The sequence below is a fragment of the Ictidomys tridecemlineatus genome, chromosome 8 (genome assembly GCF_052094955.1).
Source record: "Ictidomys tridecemlineatus isolate mIctTri1 chromosome 8, mIctTri1.hap1, whole genome shotgun sequence".
NCBI lineage: Eukaryota > Metazoa > Chordata > Mammalia > Rodentia > Sciuridae > Ictidomys > Ictidomys tridecemlineatus.
In genome coordinates this window covers 137,308,145-137,325,284 of record NC_135484.1, presented here as the reverse complement: position 1 = coordinate 137,325,284, position 17,140 = coordinate 137,308,145, and the positions used below count along the sequence as shown (strand labels likewise).

At 43.6% G+C, this 17,140-nt stretch overlaps 1 long non-coding RNA gene across 1 annotated transcript in view; it reads left to right on the top strand.

Moving 5' to 3' along the window:
* LOC144366329 (uncharacterized) overlaps positions 1-8,882 on the top strand; it is a 36,580-nt gene extending 27,698 nt beyond the window's left edge. The window contains exons 3-5 of the long non-coding RNA XR_013425358.1: positions 275-2,876; positions 5,610-5,775; positions 6,932-8,882. This is a non-coding gene — a long non-coding RNA (uncharacterized LOC144366329). The remainder of the gene's footprint in view (positions 1-274; positions 2,877-5,609; positions 5,776-6,931) is intronic.
* The last annotated feature ends 8,258 nt before the right edge of the window (positions 8,883-17,140 follow it).

The following is a 17,140-nucleotide window of genomic DNA, read 5'->3' as shown; positions in this document are numbered from 1 at the left end:
CACACACTCAACAACTGTAGCCAGCAGGCGACAAGCCTGGGCACTTGCAAGCCACAGCATTCACGGTGAGGAAGGTGTAAGGAGGTCTCCTTTCAAAGCAGGGCCCAGACCCACCCAGGGTCAGCAGCCAGAGTCCCATGACTCAACCGCAGGCAGAGCAGAGGCAGCAGCTCTCCCACGCTCAGGCAGGGCTGGAGGGAAAGTCCAGATGGCCGGGTCTGGGCTGGAGTCAGACAGACCAAGATTTGAATTCTCACATGGTCTCTTCTTGTAGGGTCTGCGTGACATGTCACCCAAACTCTCCCAGCAGCTGTGGGAAGCAGAATGCCTTGTAACCGTGCTGCTGTGAGAAATCCAAAGCTGCTCCGTGGTACCTGTGGAACCCGTGAACCCTGGATTGCTCTATCTGGGAGCTAGAACTGACTTAGGAAAGCCAAGAGCTGGGTTGGAGGGTTGCAGCTTACTTGAGGGTTGGGGAAAGGACGGGAGCTGAAACCCTGGCTGGGGTGGTGGTGCATCCCCCTTGATTCCCCTTACAGAGTCCTGTGACAGTCACCTGTCACATCCATAAGGGGAAGAAGCCCTTTCCCAACAGGCCAATTCTCTGAAAACTGCCTTGCAGAGGGATTAATTCCTGAAATGACTATTGCTCAAATTTAAAAATGTGGCCTATTTGCATTGCATTAAAGGAAGAGTGGTCCCGGCCCTACTCAGTGAATTTGAATGTACTGTTCCTCTTAGGCCTGGTACCAAAATTTCAAAGGATTTGCATAGGAAAGTTTTCATGTTCACGGATTCCTTTCTAGTCCTGGTCAAAGGCATTTTCTGTCTTGTCAACATTTTAGCCTTTTGATGACTCTTTCCGCAGTTTCTCTGGATTTACTGATTGACCCAAAGGAAGTTTGCTTTAACTTTTTTTTAAGTCTCCAGCAATAGATTTAGAATGGCTTCAGTCGATTCAGCGATTTCTAGTAGGTTTTAATTGACGGGCTTTTTACTGTAAAGAATGTCAGTTTGCTGCCTCAGTTGTCAGCTGCCGCTGGAGGGGAGCAGGACAGGAAGAGGCCCTGAGATGGGCAGAGGGGGAACAATTTCCCGAGACAGAATGAGCACAAGGCCTTGCCAGGCTGCCCCTCCTGGAGAAGGCAGACGCTGAAGGACAGCAAAAGGGAGGGCCTGAGAAGCAGAGAGGAGGGAAGAGAGGCAAAGAGAGAGGAGAACAAGGCTGTGTGTAAGGGTCAGAGAGGGAAAGGGTAATTAATGAGGAGTGGGGAAAGCTTCATGGCCCGCCTCTAAGGAGCCCCACTCTCACTTCCCCACTTCCTGCGAAGGCCTCTCCCACAGTGGATAAGACTGCTCTGTGTACCCAAGAGGATGGTGCAGAAATGACATTGCAGTTTCCGCTGGTGCTCTCTTGGACCACTTGCCCCCCCCCCCCATAGCCAGACACCATGTTGGGAGGACACTCAATCTACCCGAGGAAACGGTGCACACGGTGGGGGAACTGAGGCCTCCTGCCCACAGCCGTGTGAGCGAGCTGTCTGGGAGACGGGTGTTTCAGCCCCAGTGTCAAATGGTGAGAATCTTAACTATAAATCCTACAAGAGACTCAAGCCAGGCCAAAACAGCTAACCTACCCCTGAGCCACAGAAACCAGGCGAGATAATGAGTGTTTGTTGTTATTTGAAGGCATTACGCTTAGGAATATTTGGTTCTGAAGATGGAGGAGGAGACTGTGGAACAAAGGAGAGACAGGCAACGATCCTGAGGTTCCGGCCCCTGTGGCTCTCCTGGTCCTGCTCATGCATCTGTAATGAATCGCCATAAGCTTTAGAGTCGGTTGAAATTAATACATATTTTATAAGTTGGAAAATTTGATGAATTGGTTATTATGGAAACAGATCCTTTGATAAACTGACTTTCCGTGAATTGATTTTCTGTAAATAATCCAGAGCTGGAGTACCTAGAGTGCTTTTATATTTTGGAATCCTGGAGCCAGGGTTTTAGAAAGCATGCCAATCGAGGTCTGTGAAGGTGAGGGATGTGACTAAGTACCAGGGTCGTAGGTAGTAGACACAGCAGTTTGGAAAACAGCATCATCTGACACCTCTCTCTCTCTCTCTCTCTCTCTCTCTCTCATTGCATTTATCTGGGTCATTGTAAAACAAATGTAATAAATTCCCTATCCATAGGTAACAATACTTAACTTTTTGATTTCTGGTAATCTGTGATTATGTTTGGGAATAAATTCACCTCTCCAGGGTGATAACAAGAATGTAATTTGCAGATAGAATAAAAAGAGAAATTGGATTCATAAATAATGTCTCCACAGATGCTTAGAAGATGAATATATTACTTTCATGAGATGTGGACGCCTCGCTCCCCTCGAACATACCCTGGCACTGCCAGCTAGTTGGTGCCACTGTCACCTCTGTAAAGCTCAGGAAGAAAGGAAGACGGTGTTTACTACACTCCACGTGCCCCTGGGGGCTGTGAGCTGTAAATATCACCTCCTTAATCCTCTGACCATCACCTCTGAGGACAGGGTCAAGCAACTCCTTTCCGAGGTGGGGAAATGCATGCTGAGAGAGGCCGAGTATCTTGTCACAAGTCACCCAGCTGGGGACAGTGGCACTGGAACCTGAACCTGAATTCTCAGGCCCTGAAGTGTGTGCTAGCTCATGCTTTGCTCCATGTGAGGTCTGGAGTTTGCGGGGAACAGAACACTAGATTCTCTGTGATGGCTGACAGGGTTGGCAGCCAGGCTAGGAGGTCCTCTGCTGGCCCTGCCGGATCTCACACTGCAGGCCGAGGATGTCTAGAGACAAGGAGCCGCGGAGCGAGTTCAGAACTACACCAAGGGAGTCGAGAAATCTGTGAGTTGGAGGTTCCGCTGGGACCTTCTGTCTGGGAGGGCGGTCCTGGGATCCCAGCCAGGGTCCAGCGTCTGATTCTGTGCACCTAGGACTCTCCTCCTTAGCATTCGTCGCCTCATTTCAGAATTCTGTTCTGTCTTCCACTCTGGGCCTGAGCTCTTACCTGCCGCACCTGGCTCAGGGCTGCATCAGGAGGGGCCCCCTCAGCGGGCTGACCTGAACGGACCCAGGCCAGCTAATTCACAGGCCCGGAATGGAGCGCAGAGCTGCCAGACTCAGGGGACAACTGTGATCACCCAGGGCAGAGGGCCAGCAGGCCCCCAGAGAAGGCCTGTGAAGGCGAGAGCCAGGTGGTGGCTCAGTGTGACGGGTCCCACCAAAGACATACACGCCCGCCCTGTGTGTTTAAAACTCAGCCATCGCACACCTGTAGTGAGGCCGCCTGGAGCCCCTCCCAGTCATTAAAAGGCCACCTGCAGCCTGTGGGCGCCTTGCTGCACGGAGTCACAGAGGCCCCGTCTTTAAAGTGTTTCCAATAAAATGCTACCAGGTTCTCCTCCCCAGAATCCCCATGAAAGGGCCGTCTGTGCCTCCAAACTCACACCTGGCGTTTGATATACGGTCTCTGGTCTCTTGCCGCCTGTGAACCAGCCAGCCAGACATCAGGGCCGGCCCCCTGGCAGGTGTAAGGGTTTATTAAAGACAGTCCCTCACTCCCTGCCTTCCTCCCTCCCTCCCTCCCTGCCTGCCTCCCTCCCAGGAGCTTCTGATCTGCTAAGGGGAGAGGACGTCTAGAACAGAGAAGCAGAATAGGGATGGTGTTCAGTTAATTTCCCCCTCTCCCCCTCCCCCTCTCCATCCCCCTTCCTCCCTACTCACCTCCTTTTCCATTTTCCTTTCCTTCCCACCTTACCTGTCTCCCTTCTGGCCAGCTTTCCTGGCTCCCTGCCTCTCCTCCTGCCTGCCCATCTGTGCTCCTTGGTCACCATAGGTGCCAATTTGACTTGGAGGCTCTCTCCTCAGTTCACGGTCCACCTTCTCCATCAGTTCAAGAGTCTTGTTTTCACTTTATTGTTTTAGGATGTGTTATACCATATGCCAGCCTCAGACCACCCCCCGTCCGCCAAAAGGGCCCATTTTATAAGGTGCTCACTGTATGTTCTTAGATAAGCAATGGTCCCTGGAAAATGCGGGGAGACGTCCTACATGCATCTTTCTGTAGATACGATTTTTTTTGCTGTTGTTGAATGCACAGAACTTAGCTACTAAGTTGTTCAGTTTGATTTGCTTTGACAAATGTCTATTCCTGCCACCAAGGCACAGCCGAGTTCCTGATGCCCCTCTCTGGTCCATCTCTCTCCAGTGGCAACTACTGTTCAGATTTCTATCACCCTGCAGTGGGACACTGGGTTTGCATGTTCTTCAGTAGGAACCATGCAGTCTTTTATGTCTGGCTTCTTTCACCCTAAGTCTTCCAGAATCATCCACGTAGCTTCTGTGGCTGCTGAGCTGTTTGCCGTTGTATGAATGGACATACTGTATCTCGTCATCCGTTGATGAACTGTTAGCTTGACACCACTTTTCTTGACTATCATGAACAATGCTGCTGTGAATATTTATGCACAAGTTTCTACATGGATATAGGTTTTCAGATCCCTGGGGTAAAGACACAGAAATGGAGTTGCTGGTTCTTTAGGGAGGTGTTTGCTGAACTTTATTAGAAACTGGGAATCTGCTTTCCAAAGTCTTTGTCCCACTGTCCAGCCGCCACCAGTGATGTATGAACTTTCCATTCTCGGGGATGGGTACAAAGATATTATTTTTATCTGGAATTTCCCTCATGACTTAGAGTCTTGATTATATTTCCATGTGCTTATCAGAGAGTCGTCTTCTCTTAGAATCTAGGTCACCTGCCCATTTAAAAAACGGCATCGTTGTTGGGATGAACCCAACGACTATGTATAACCATAAAGCTCTAATGAAAAAGAAAACTGCATTGTTTATGTTTTACTGCTGGTTTTTAGAAATTCCTTATGTATTTTAAGCTTATATAGTACAAATATTTTTCTCCCAGACCATGTCTGGGAGGTGCATTACAATTGTACCTGATGATGGGATTTGTTGTTACATCCTCAAACTTGCACACAATATAGCAATATATCTTAATGGTACCTTTTGATCATCTGGAATTTTTTTAAAATACTGGGAATGGAGCACCAGGCCTGCCTCATGAATGCTAGGTAGGTGCTGTACCCCTGAGCTGTACCCCAGCCCCAAGCCAGACAGGTTTAATCCTAGAGAAGTGTGTTGTACCAGGGCTTTTGTTTTTTATTTTGTGAGTTGGTGCTTTTTTGTACTTGGCAGGAGATCTTTGCCTATATTCTACTAAGTTCATGAAGATATTCTTCTATATTATCTTCTGCAGGATTCATAGTTGATCCTGTTGTGTTTAGCTCCACGGCCCCTCTCTGGTTGACTTTTACATATGGTACAGGGTACATGTTGAGGTCCATTTTTCTTCACCCAGGTGTAGCCAGTTGTTGTTCCAGCACCATTTGTGGAAAAGGTTTTCCTTTCCCCATTGAACTTCTTGGACGCTTACGCTTATAATTCCCATCCAGAAGATTGTGTGACCGTTTAGATTATGTCTCTTAAATTTTCACGTAACACCACGCTGATCATTCAGTCCTTTGTTATTCAGACTTTCATTCATTCTTTTATGTGATCATTCAGGAAATTGACATCCAATGGTTGAAACCAGAAGATGGCCCCGTGTTCACGGGATTTATAAACTAGCCTGGGACACGGAGAAAAACAAATTCATGCACACAAAAAGGCAGAAATGGGAGCTGTAAGGAAAAATCCAGCAAGAGAAAGAGAGACACAGAGGAGGTGCTAGGTAAGCAGGGCGGTGGGCTGAGAGACCTCTCTCCCGATGAGTGTGATATTTGAGCAGAGAGATGAATGAGAGAGGGAGTCCAGTCTTTATCAATCCCTGAGCCGAGCTGATGCACCTGAAAGAGCGACAAGGTCAGAGTGACCAGAGGATGTAAAGGAATGAGGTGTAGAGTGTGAGAAATTAGGCCAAGGACCACGTCATGCAGGACCCTAAAGACCCAGGGAAGGAGGCTGGATCTTACTTTAAAGATGCTAGGAAGGCATCGGAGGGTTTTGAACAGGAGCAGAGTAGGATTTGGTTTATGTATTAAACTATTCTGATTCTGTGAGGAAAAATGCAGAAAGGGGAGAGAAGAATGGGAGCCAAGAGATCCAGGAAGACAATGTCCCCTGAGCAGAGGACAGCCACAGGGTCTGGGCCAGGGCGGTGGGGATGGGCATGTTCATACGTGCTCCCACCTCCATATATTTTAGAAGTAGAGCCGATGAAGTTTGCTGGAGCCTTCAATATGAAACGGGGTAAGGAAGAGGATCATACAGAGGTTTGTTGAATCATGACCTCATTTTATGAAATGTGGCCCATTCAAGACGGGAACCGTTTTGAGAGAGGAATAAAAAGTTTGGTTTGGAACACTGTGAGTTTGTGAACTGGAGATAGAAACGGAGATGTCAAAGAGGCAATTGTGTCTATGAATCTGGAATTCGGGGGCGAGACTCTGACCAGAGTCATAAATTTGGATTTCATTAGTGTAAAGATGACGTTTTTACAATGATGGAGCCACATGAAATCACTTAAGTAAGCACTGCTGGAGAATCTAAGGACTGTCACAGGGGAACCTTCAACATTTTCAAGTCTGGAAAGGGAGAGGGCCTAGCGAAAGAAGCTGAGGATACAAGAGGAAAACCCATGAGGGTGTGGGATTCCATAAACTCATGGAGGAAGCAGAGCATGTCCCATTGTGTCCAAAGCTATTCCAGGTGGAGGTAAATTTGGATGAGAATTACCCATTAGAGTTGTACCCATGGAGGGCATTAATGACCTTAAGAATTTCAGTTTTAATGGTGTTCTAGGAACCCAGTAAAGGAGAGAGAGACAGAAACAGTACAATTTTGAAGAAGTTTTATAGTGACATCTATCCATTTTTTTCCTCTTACAGCTGGTACTTTAGAGATCTGTCTTAGTCGTTTTATGTTGCTGTAACAAAATACCTGAGGCCAGGTACTTTATAAAGAAAAGAGGTTACTTGGGCTCATGTTTTTTTGGAGAACGGGATATTTGAAAACATGGAGGCGGCATCTGCCTGACTTCTTGCAAAAGGCTCAAGATGCATCACGACAAGGTAAGAAGTGGAAGGAGAAGCCAGAATGTGCAGAGAGGAGGCACACATCTGAGACAGACTGAGGGGAGGTGTAAGGATCATTTTACAACAACCCACTCTCAGAGTAACTGACCCTGTGGCTCAGGAACTAAGTAAATTTCTTCATGAGAGTGGAGCCCCATGACCCAATTACCTCTTAAAAGGCCCCACCTCTCAACACTTGGCCCCTGGGGGCCAAGTCTCAGCATGTGTTTTGGGAGTGACAAACCATAACTAAAGGATAGCAAGATCTTATTTAAGAACTCCATACTGCCCCAAAGGGACAGCATGTTTCTCTTATATCTTCTTTCATGAACCTATGGGGTTGGAATTTGCATTTAAGTCTTATCCTGTTTATTTGCATGTATAATTTGAGACGTGTTCCCATTTGTCTGGAAGATTTTATACCTTCTGTCTCCTCTCAGACCTTCCTCCCCCATTCGCTTTCCCATATTATGTTTCCTACTTCACAGATGAAAAAGAAGCAAATAATAATAAAAAAAAAAATGTCCTGAAACTGGCTACCTCCATGTTTTTGTTTTTTTGGGTGGGTACTGGGGATTAAAATCAGGGTCACTCGACCACAGAGCCCACATCCCCAGCCCTATTTTGCATTTTAGTCAGAGACAAGGTCTCACTGAGTTGCTTAGTGCTTCGCATTTGTTGAGACTGGTTTTGAACTCACGATCCTCCTGCCTCAGCCTCCAGAGCTGCTGGGATTACTCGCCTCCACGTTTATCCACCTGTCTGAGTCGGAGTCTGTGCCCTCTCATTGTCTCCTGTTAATCCAACCTTTGGCCCCATCTTCCTGGTCTACCCAGTGCTCCCCCCACCATCCATCCTTCTCCCTCTCTGCTGGGTCTGACTTACCACACTGCACACATGTTGCTAGTTCTCCTTTAAAACCTGCAGCCACCCATCAAGACTCCCATCTGCAGATACCCCTCGCCGTCTCCTGTTCTCTCCTTTAATCTCCTTTGAACACACCCCAACCATGTTTTTGCCTCCAACTGCACTGAGAGTCGAGATGTTAGAATTTGATAAATAGTTCTTGGTCCAGTCCCATATCCAAGGGTCCGTTTCAGTCCTTATTTTACTTATCATTTAAAATAATGGGTCCCAGGGCTGGGGATAGAGCTCAGTTGGCCGGATGCTGGCCTCACATGCACAAGGCCCTGGGTTCAATCCCCAGCACCACACACACACACACAAATCAATAAGTAAAATAATGGATCCCTCCGTGAAAGGTTGTTTCCATGTTTTTCTGTCTCATTTTCCTGCCGCTCTCTCTGGCCATACTGGAGAGAGCCAAGGCTCAATCCTTGGACGCCTGGATACTCCCCAGTCACACTCACCCTCTCTGGGAGCCCGTCTGGTCTAATGGCTCCACGGTCACTTAGTCATTGATGATTTTCTAACATGTACCTCCTGCCTGTTCTGAACTCCACACTCAAATACTCCATGGTGTCTTCCATATCGTCTGAATATTTTCTTGTTTTTGGTGCCGTCATAAAATGTGTCACACTTTCCAGTAAATTTTCTAGATGGTTCTATCTAATCTAAGTGCAGGTATAAATTGACCTTGTAGAGAACATCTTTGCCACCTGTACCTCACGTCGAGCACTCATCTCCAGGATATGCAAAGAACTCAAAAAAACTTAACGCCAAAAAAAAAATAAATAACCCAACCAATAAATGGGCACTTCACCAAAGAAATATGGTCAACAAACATATGAAAAAAAATGTTAAAACATCACTAGCAATTAGAGAAATGCAAATTAAAACTACACTGAGGTCTAATCTCACTCCCGTCAGAATGGCAATTATCAAGAATCCATGTGACAATAAATATTGGGGAGGATGTAGGGAGAAAGGTCCTCTCATACATTATTGGTGGAACTGCAAATTGGTACAGCCCCTCTGGAAAGCAGTATGAAATGTCCTCAGGAAACGTGGAATGGAACCACCACTTGACCCAGTTATCCCACTCCTCCTTCTATACTGAAAGGACTTAAAATCAGCATACTACAGTGATGCAGCCACATCAATGTTCATAGCAGTTCCATTCACTGTAGCTAAGCTGTGGAACTAAACTAGGTGCCCTTCGATAAATGAATAGATAAAGAAAATGTGATGTATATACACAATGGAATATTACTCAGCCATAAAGAAGAATGAAAATATGGCATATGCCTGTAAATGGATGGAATTGGAGCCTATCATGGTAAGTGAAATAAGCCAATTCCCCCCCCCAAAAAAAACCACCAAAGTCTGAATATTCTTTCTGACATGTAGATGCTAACTCACAATAGGCATCATGGAGGGAGAAATGGAGGTTCATCCAATTGGACAGGGGGGAATGGTGGGGAAAGACAGTAGAATTAATCAGACATAACTTTCCTATGTTCATATGTAACTACACGACCAGTGTAACTCCACATCATGTCCAACCACAAGAATGGAAGTTACAATCCATGTATGTGTGATATGTCAAAATACATTCTACTGTCATATAACTAAAAAGAACCAATACAAAAAAAATTGGAAAAAAATAAATTGACCTTGTATTCAACTGGCTTGCTGAACTTTCTTAATGTGTAGATAGTTTGCTTATTGAGTCTGGTAGATTTTATGTACAGATCATCTGGAAATAGTGAACATGTTGTCTCTTCCCTTTTAATTATTATATTTCTTTTAGACTTAGCCCTATTGCGTTTTTCGTAACCACATTGGAAAGCAAGCAAACAAAAACTCCAAGCGAAATTTATTCCGAGAGTACATTTTGTTTAACTCAGTATATCCCCCAAATAGTTTTTTTTTTTCTAAGTTATTTACTTACCCTTTCTTCCTGTGTTTCACTTCTTCCTGGTACATGTACTTCTTTGCAGAATTCTTCCCTTGTGTGTTAAAAATCATAAACACTTGTGCAACTGAGAATATCTTTATTTTATCCTCGTGTTAAAAAAAAAATCTTAGTTATATATAACACTACATTTGAAGTTCCTTGCTTTCATGTTTAGAATCTCTGTTTGCTTTCCTCAAATCTCTCTGACTATATGTCATGGTCTAGTTTTGCTTATTTTTCATTTAATCTTTTAATTTTAAAAAGATTATTCTTGGTGATTGCGTACATTATTTCCGATAACCCCAGGACCTGAAGCCTTTGGAATCTAAATCTATTCTGGGTTTTCTTTCAATCATTCAGAAAGAAGCTTGGTTCCTCATGTTTTATATATATATATCTATACTTTTTTTAAAAATTTTGAGCTTTTCTTTGACTGAGTTTAATTCATGGGAGACCTAACGGGCTTGATTCTAGGATGTTCTCCACCAAAGAGAATCTGTTTGCTTCTGCAGTAATCCCTAGGTTGCTACAAACTGGAAGCGTTTTAATTTCATTATAGATGGATGCTTCTCTGATCATTCAAAAAGTATAAATTCAACACCAGCCTCTAGTGAAAAAAAAGGCGTGTAGCTGAAAATTCTCCGGGCATTATTGCTGGACTTTCTTTCCCCCTAGCATCATGCTGGAGGAAAATGTGTTTCCTAAATGACTTCTGTGCTTTGGGACGATGGATTTCTTTTTTTTTTTTTTTTTTTGAGCCAACCATACACTAACAACATGGTCACTTTGACACTTGGCCTCATAGGAAGAGGTACAGTGGTCAGCTCCTACAAGCCTTCCAGGGCCCCAAGTGTGGCCTCCCAATCCCTGCCTGATCAGCCATCAACATTCAAAGTTCTCTGTTCTTGAAATGGTCCCTAGTGGTCACTCATCCACTTATTCAACATACATGCACTCAACACGGACTGTGTTCCAGGCTTCGTTCTGGGGCTGGATTCAGGAGAGCAATCAGAAACTTCCGTTTCATAAAGATGACAGGCTAAGAGGGCAGGCTGCACGTCCACATGGACTGCACCCTGTTTCACCTCTATCTGTTGAGGAAAGTGAGAGTGTAGGCTAGTCTCACCAGCTCTGGGATTCAGAATGATATTTTAAAACATTATCAAAGCTGTCCAGCATGGAGGTGTCTTCCGCGGGAAAGTTTGGCAGCATGTCTAGTCTGCAATGCTACTGTAAGCTGCCCAGTATTTTATTCTTCAAACCCAATAGCTTCACTCAGTTCTTCCTCTGAAATAATTATTCTACCTCCCCCCGACTGACACACACTTTGAATATCACTTCTTAGCTACTTGAAAGTCTGTATAAACTTCTATAATTTTTTTGCCCTGCTTGGTCAATTAATTCTTATTTGTCTCGTGTGATTTATTCAGTGTGTTGGGTGACTTTATGGGTATTTGCACTCTCTAAGAGTGTCATTCTGTTTTCCTCTGAGCTCATATTTCCTTGGCTCTCTCAAAGCTGGTCATTGCCCTCCTACCCTAAATAATTAGGAAACTGGAAAACAAAATACATTAAACGACGGTTTTCAGACGTCGGACGACGGGCAACACAAGACCGTGACCCAAGTGAGCTGTGTAATTGTGCCAGCCTGCTGCCGGGAGGCAGTTTCTAGGCTACAGAGCAAGAGGCAGGAACAAAACAAACCCAGGGGTCTCCCTGAGGGAGAATCTAGAGATCAGAATTTGGGGAGGAAAAACAGCCAGAATCTGCAAAGAGGATGGAGTATGATTCAAGCATGCATGGAGGGGAACTTCACAGCCTGGGGAAAGAACCATGGGTAAACAATAGGGTGAATGGTTCCAAGAGTTCTCAGAGAACTGGGAATCCCATGGAGTGGGAGAGATCTCAGGATGGAGAGGACAGTTTGATGCAGCCTTGAGAAGAGCCACACCTTAGTGAGGCTGATGTAAAGGTTGCTCTGGATCTGCCTTTACCCATGTGAAAGGATAAATCTGATCTGCAAGTAACTTACCAGCATGAACACAGCCCAACACTCTTCACAGGAATATAACAAAATCCAGTTTTCACTTAGCTAAAATTCTTCCTGTACAATATTTAAAATTTCTTTTTAATTTGCATTAACTAACCTTTCCTGAAATCATGCAGGCTTGAGTCTTATTTAAATCTATTTCCCACACCAGGATATGATCAATACATAAGAAATTCAGAGAGATGAAGTGCTAAAATACTCAAAATACCCTTCAAACATTGAAAGCAGGAACTTTGTGGTTATTTGCCTTTATTTCTATCTTCTAGCAACAAAAAATTAGTAATCAAAAACCTCAAAAAATATCTGTAGTAGCATCTAAAATATGAAATATTGAGAGATGAATTTGACAAAATATGTTAAGACCTATATGCGGAAAACTATAATACATTGCTGACAGAAATTAAAGAAGACCTCATTTAAGGGAGAGGCATATCATGATCATGCATTGGGAAGACTTCAATGTTATAATGATACCAATTATCCCCAAAACTGGTCTATAGATTCACTATAATTCCAATGAAGTTTACAGCAAGATTTTTAATATGTAAATGAATTTTCAAATAAATTCTAAAATTCACCTGGAAATGTAAAATATCTAGAATAGACACATTTTGAAAAAGAACAAATTTGTTCTTTTTTTCAACACCACTTAATGTCAAGACTTACAACAAAGCTGTAATAATCAAGACAGGGTGGCAGTTGTGTAAGGATAAACATAGGGATCAGTGGAACAGAAGGAGTACAGGAATAGACCACACACAATCAAAACCACTAAGGTATTTCAAAAGGAAGAGCACAGCGTTTTCAAAAATGGTGCTAGAATAACTAAATATCCATATGGAAAAAATAAGAGCTTCAATTCATATCTCACACCCCATAAAAAAACAACCCCAAATAGGTCATACAAAATACAAAACTAAATCTTCCAGAAGAAAATACCTGGAAAATCTTTGGAACCTTGATAGGCAGATCCTTCGGAGATATGACCCCATCTTCTCAAAGAAAGAAAGAGAAAAAGAAAAAACTGAAAAATTCAACTCTGTCAAAAGAGAAAACTTCAAAGATTTGAAAGATGCTACTAAAAAAATAATTTTAAGAAGGGATACAACAGATAAGGAGAAAATATCTGAGTAACATAAACAAAATAAAGTGCTTGTATTCCAAATACTTTAAGAACTCTTAGAACTCAAGAAAACAGGCAACATAACAAAAAAAAATAGAAAAAAAATCTGAATAGATACCTCACCAAATGAAAGAATAAAAGATACAGCAGGAAAAAATAAAGGCTCATAAAAAGATGCACAACATCATTAGTCTTTAGAGAAATGCAAATTAAAACCATGATAAAATACTTAGTATGCAATGTTAGAATGTCTGAAGTTAAAAAAAAAATCTAACCATACCAAGTGTTGACTAGGATAAGGAGCAATTAGAACTCTCAAAATGACTGTTAGGACTGCCAAGTGGTACAGTCACTTTGGATAACAGTTTGGCAGTTTCTTATACCATTAAACCTAAAATTTCCATATGTCTCTGCACTCTTACTTCTAGGAATTTACTCAAGAAAAAGAAAAACATGATACATGAGTGCTTATGCCAACTTTACTTGTAATAATCCCAAAAGTAAGCAACTTCAGTATCCATCAACTGGTTAAGTGAATTTTGTTATATCCATACATTGTAATATCACTCAGCAACAGAGAAATCAGCTGCTGATGCATGCAATAACTGGATGAATCTCAAAAGCATTATGTTCAGTAAAAGAAGCCAGACACAAAAGAATGCACAATTGTTTCATTCATCTTTTTTTTTTTTCTGCTGTGACTAAAAGACCTGACAAGAACAATTAGAGGAGGAAAAGTTTATTTGGGGCTCATGGTATCAGAGGTCTCAGTCCATAGATGGTCGACTCCATTGCTCTGGGCCTGAGGTAAGGCAGAGTATCATGGAGGAAGGGTGTGTCAGAGGAATGTGGCTCAGGACTTGGCACCAGGAAGGACAGAGAGAGAGAGAGAGACAGAGAGAGAGACAGAGACTAAGTTCAGGTCCCCAAAGACCCACCTCCTGCAGCCATACCCTACCTGCCTTCAGTCCGTTAGTCAGTGGATCAATGCACTGATTAGGTTAAGGCTCTCATGACCCAATCATTTCACCTCTGAACTTTCTCCTATTATTCCACACATGAGCTTTTAGAAAACATCTACTATCCAGACTATAGCAAGCTGAAAGACCCATTCATAATGAGTCTCCGGTGAACTTTTTTAGGTGGAACCCTGGTTCTGTGTCTTGATTGTGTGGAGAATTACACAAATGTAGCCATTTGTCAAACTCACTAAACACTTAAAACAAGTAGATCTTATTTTACGTAAATTAGACCCCAAATAGCGCTAACAGTAAACAAGTAAGAGTTAAGACTGTCGCTTTTGTGACTCTTCCTAAATTTAAGAATGAGGAGAAGGGACAAGGGTTGGGAAGGAACTTCTTGTGACGTGAGCGATAAACACCCAGGGAGTGGGAACAGCAGAGGGCAGGTGGAGGGAGACAGAACTGCAGAGCTTTCCAAAACCCATTTCCCCAGCACCAGGCTCTCTTTGTCCTCCCAGAGATTTCTCACCCCTTTTGCACAAGGTCCTGGGAACTATCAGTGATCTTTTGGGTTCTTAGGTAGCATTTCCCAGAAAGGAGCCCATTCTTTTAAGTGAATTGCAAATTAATTTTTTGTCTTGAATTTTGTTGTTGTTGTTTGAGTAAAACCTGGATCTGGATTTTTTTATGAAGAGATGAAGTAGTCACCAGCCATTCTGCTGGAAGCCGGAAGAGCTGGGTCCCAGAGTGCTGCTCCACTGAGTCAAGAAAGGAAGAGAAGTCTGGGTTCAGAGAGTAGCGCAATGAAAGGCGCAGAGAAGAGGGATGGGTGGGATGTGTTTGGGACGTGAGCAACCCAGTTTGGTAGAATAAGTGATAAGCCGTACAGTTGGCAGGCTGGGTGTGGGTCAAACTCATGGGGACATTGGTTGACCAGGGAGGAGATGTTTTCTGTAGTCGGTGAGGAAGCCACAGAGAGGCCTGGTGATCCTGCAGTGTTTTGATCTGGCATTCTTGCTTCAAGCTTAAAAGGCAAAGTTTGCCGGGGTGGGGGGGGGGGGAGGCACAAAGCTGCTGGAGATGGGGGTGCACAGAGCACGGGATTTGTCAAGAATGTCAAGAGCGATTTGGAAGGTAGAGGAGGCTGGAAGCTTGGAGCCGAAGCAGAACTCACGGTTATCCTAGTCCAGCCTGCTCGTTTTATAGTTGAAGAAATAAATCCAAGGACACAGGAAATGGCTGGTGTTGGAGGAGGTCATTGCCGACTGAGTCCAGAATCCCGCTCTCACGACACTCACATCTGTGCTCAGTGTAGCCTCAAGGTCTTCTCGTGGTGGTGAATTTGGAAGTAGCACGTTTTCCAGAAATTTTCCATTTGGGGAGGAAAGAGTCTAAAATAATCTAAGATCACGGAAAATGACCTCTCAGTAGGGTCTTTGCAACCCACTGTGTCATGAAGACCCCTCGCCTTTCCCATCATTTCTCAGACTTGGTCATTTCCCCCAGCAGGCTGCTTCCTGCCAGCTTGCACCCCGAAATAGGCAGGCACCAGGTCAACCTCTGGTCCCTGCTTCTCAACGTCAGGTTGAGTTGATTGTGCAAAGCACATATGCCTTTCACCAATTTGGCAATTGATAAACAGCTCCGGGTGGAAGACTCCTGAGGAATCCTCTTGCCCAATGAACCCTACTCTTTGACCAAATTTTTTGCTTTAGGTCAGAAAGAGGGAGAGATTTGGAAACTGTGTTTCAGCCTCAAGCTGGAAGCCAAGTGAAATGCTGTGAATTGTTCCGGGACGTATCCTTAGTACTTTCTCCTTGAACACAGCCTTCTCTTGTCACAAATCATTCATCGTGGCCGGCAGAAATTACCCACCAAATTCCCAGCTTGCCCATTAGTGTCAAATAATAGATCGTTAATAGACTTCTATTAATTGGACACTTAGGGGACAGGCCAAGAATACCGTCTGGGTCTCTGCAGGTCTGCTGGGAAAACAGGTTCAGAGAATAGAAGGACTTGTGTCCTAGTTCTGAGCCAGACACCTGATGGATGACTCTATTGGACAGTCTTCATTAGCAAATTGATCTCTGTTACCTAGTCATTGATATAAATGTTTAGGAAAAAAAATTAGAAACCTCTCCTGAACTCAAAAGTGTTCACTTTGTCTTTTTTCCAAATCTTTGGATGGATTAGAGAAATTAAAATGAAACTACTTTGAGGGTAGTAAGTGTGAGTGCTGAGCGGACACATGCCCTGGATTTATAAGGTTAAAAAGAAATGAAGGCCAAACACATTTTCTAACATGCACTTGTTAGAAATACACTTTTCCATCATGTGAAACATGAAAATATAGATCACCCTGGAATATGTAGTGGAAGTCATCTCCACATTCTGGTGGAGATGATCAACACATACTGATTACTGTTTTGTTTTGTTTTGTTTTAGTTTTGTTTTAATTCCTGGGAGTCTTTCGCATTTCTTCCATGTAAATTAGTATCAGAGTTGAGACAGACCCTGGTTTCCCTCTAAACCCAAAGCACCTCAATTCTTGAAAGTTTTTTTTCTCCCTTCAAGACAGCTTATCTGCTGCAATAATTAGCAATAAATCTCTCAGCATGAGAAATAACAGGGCTGAGCGAGTTTGTGATGAATAAAGAGAGGAGCTGGCTCCTCTCCATTCATCTTGATAATCTTCATTGCTGCGTAAACAGTAAGACACATTGTCATGATTCATGTTCAAGTCAATTTTCAGCTCCACACTGATTCCGGAGAAATTCTACCTAATAAAATGTTTTCTTGGGGTTGCAAGGCAAGAGCAAGCAAACGGCAAAAGATGGTGCCAATCTGAACTTGTGAGGGAATATGTGCGTGAGAAAGAGGGACAGAGAGAACAAGCAACGAAACTCTGCGTGAGACCAGAGACGTTCAGAAGCCCAAGTGATAAACACATACTCTGCTGAGAGTGGCCGAACTTTTGATTACGCTCATCAGATCCATTTTAACCCAAGTTAGCAGATACCGAAAATAA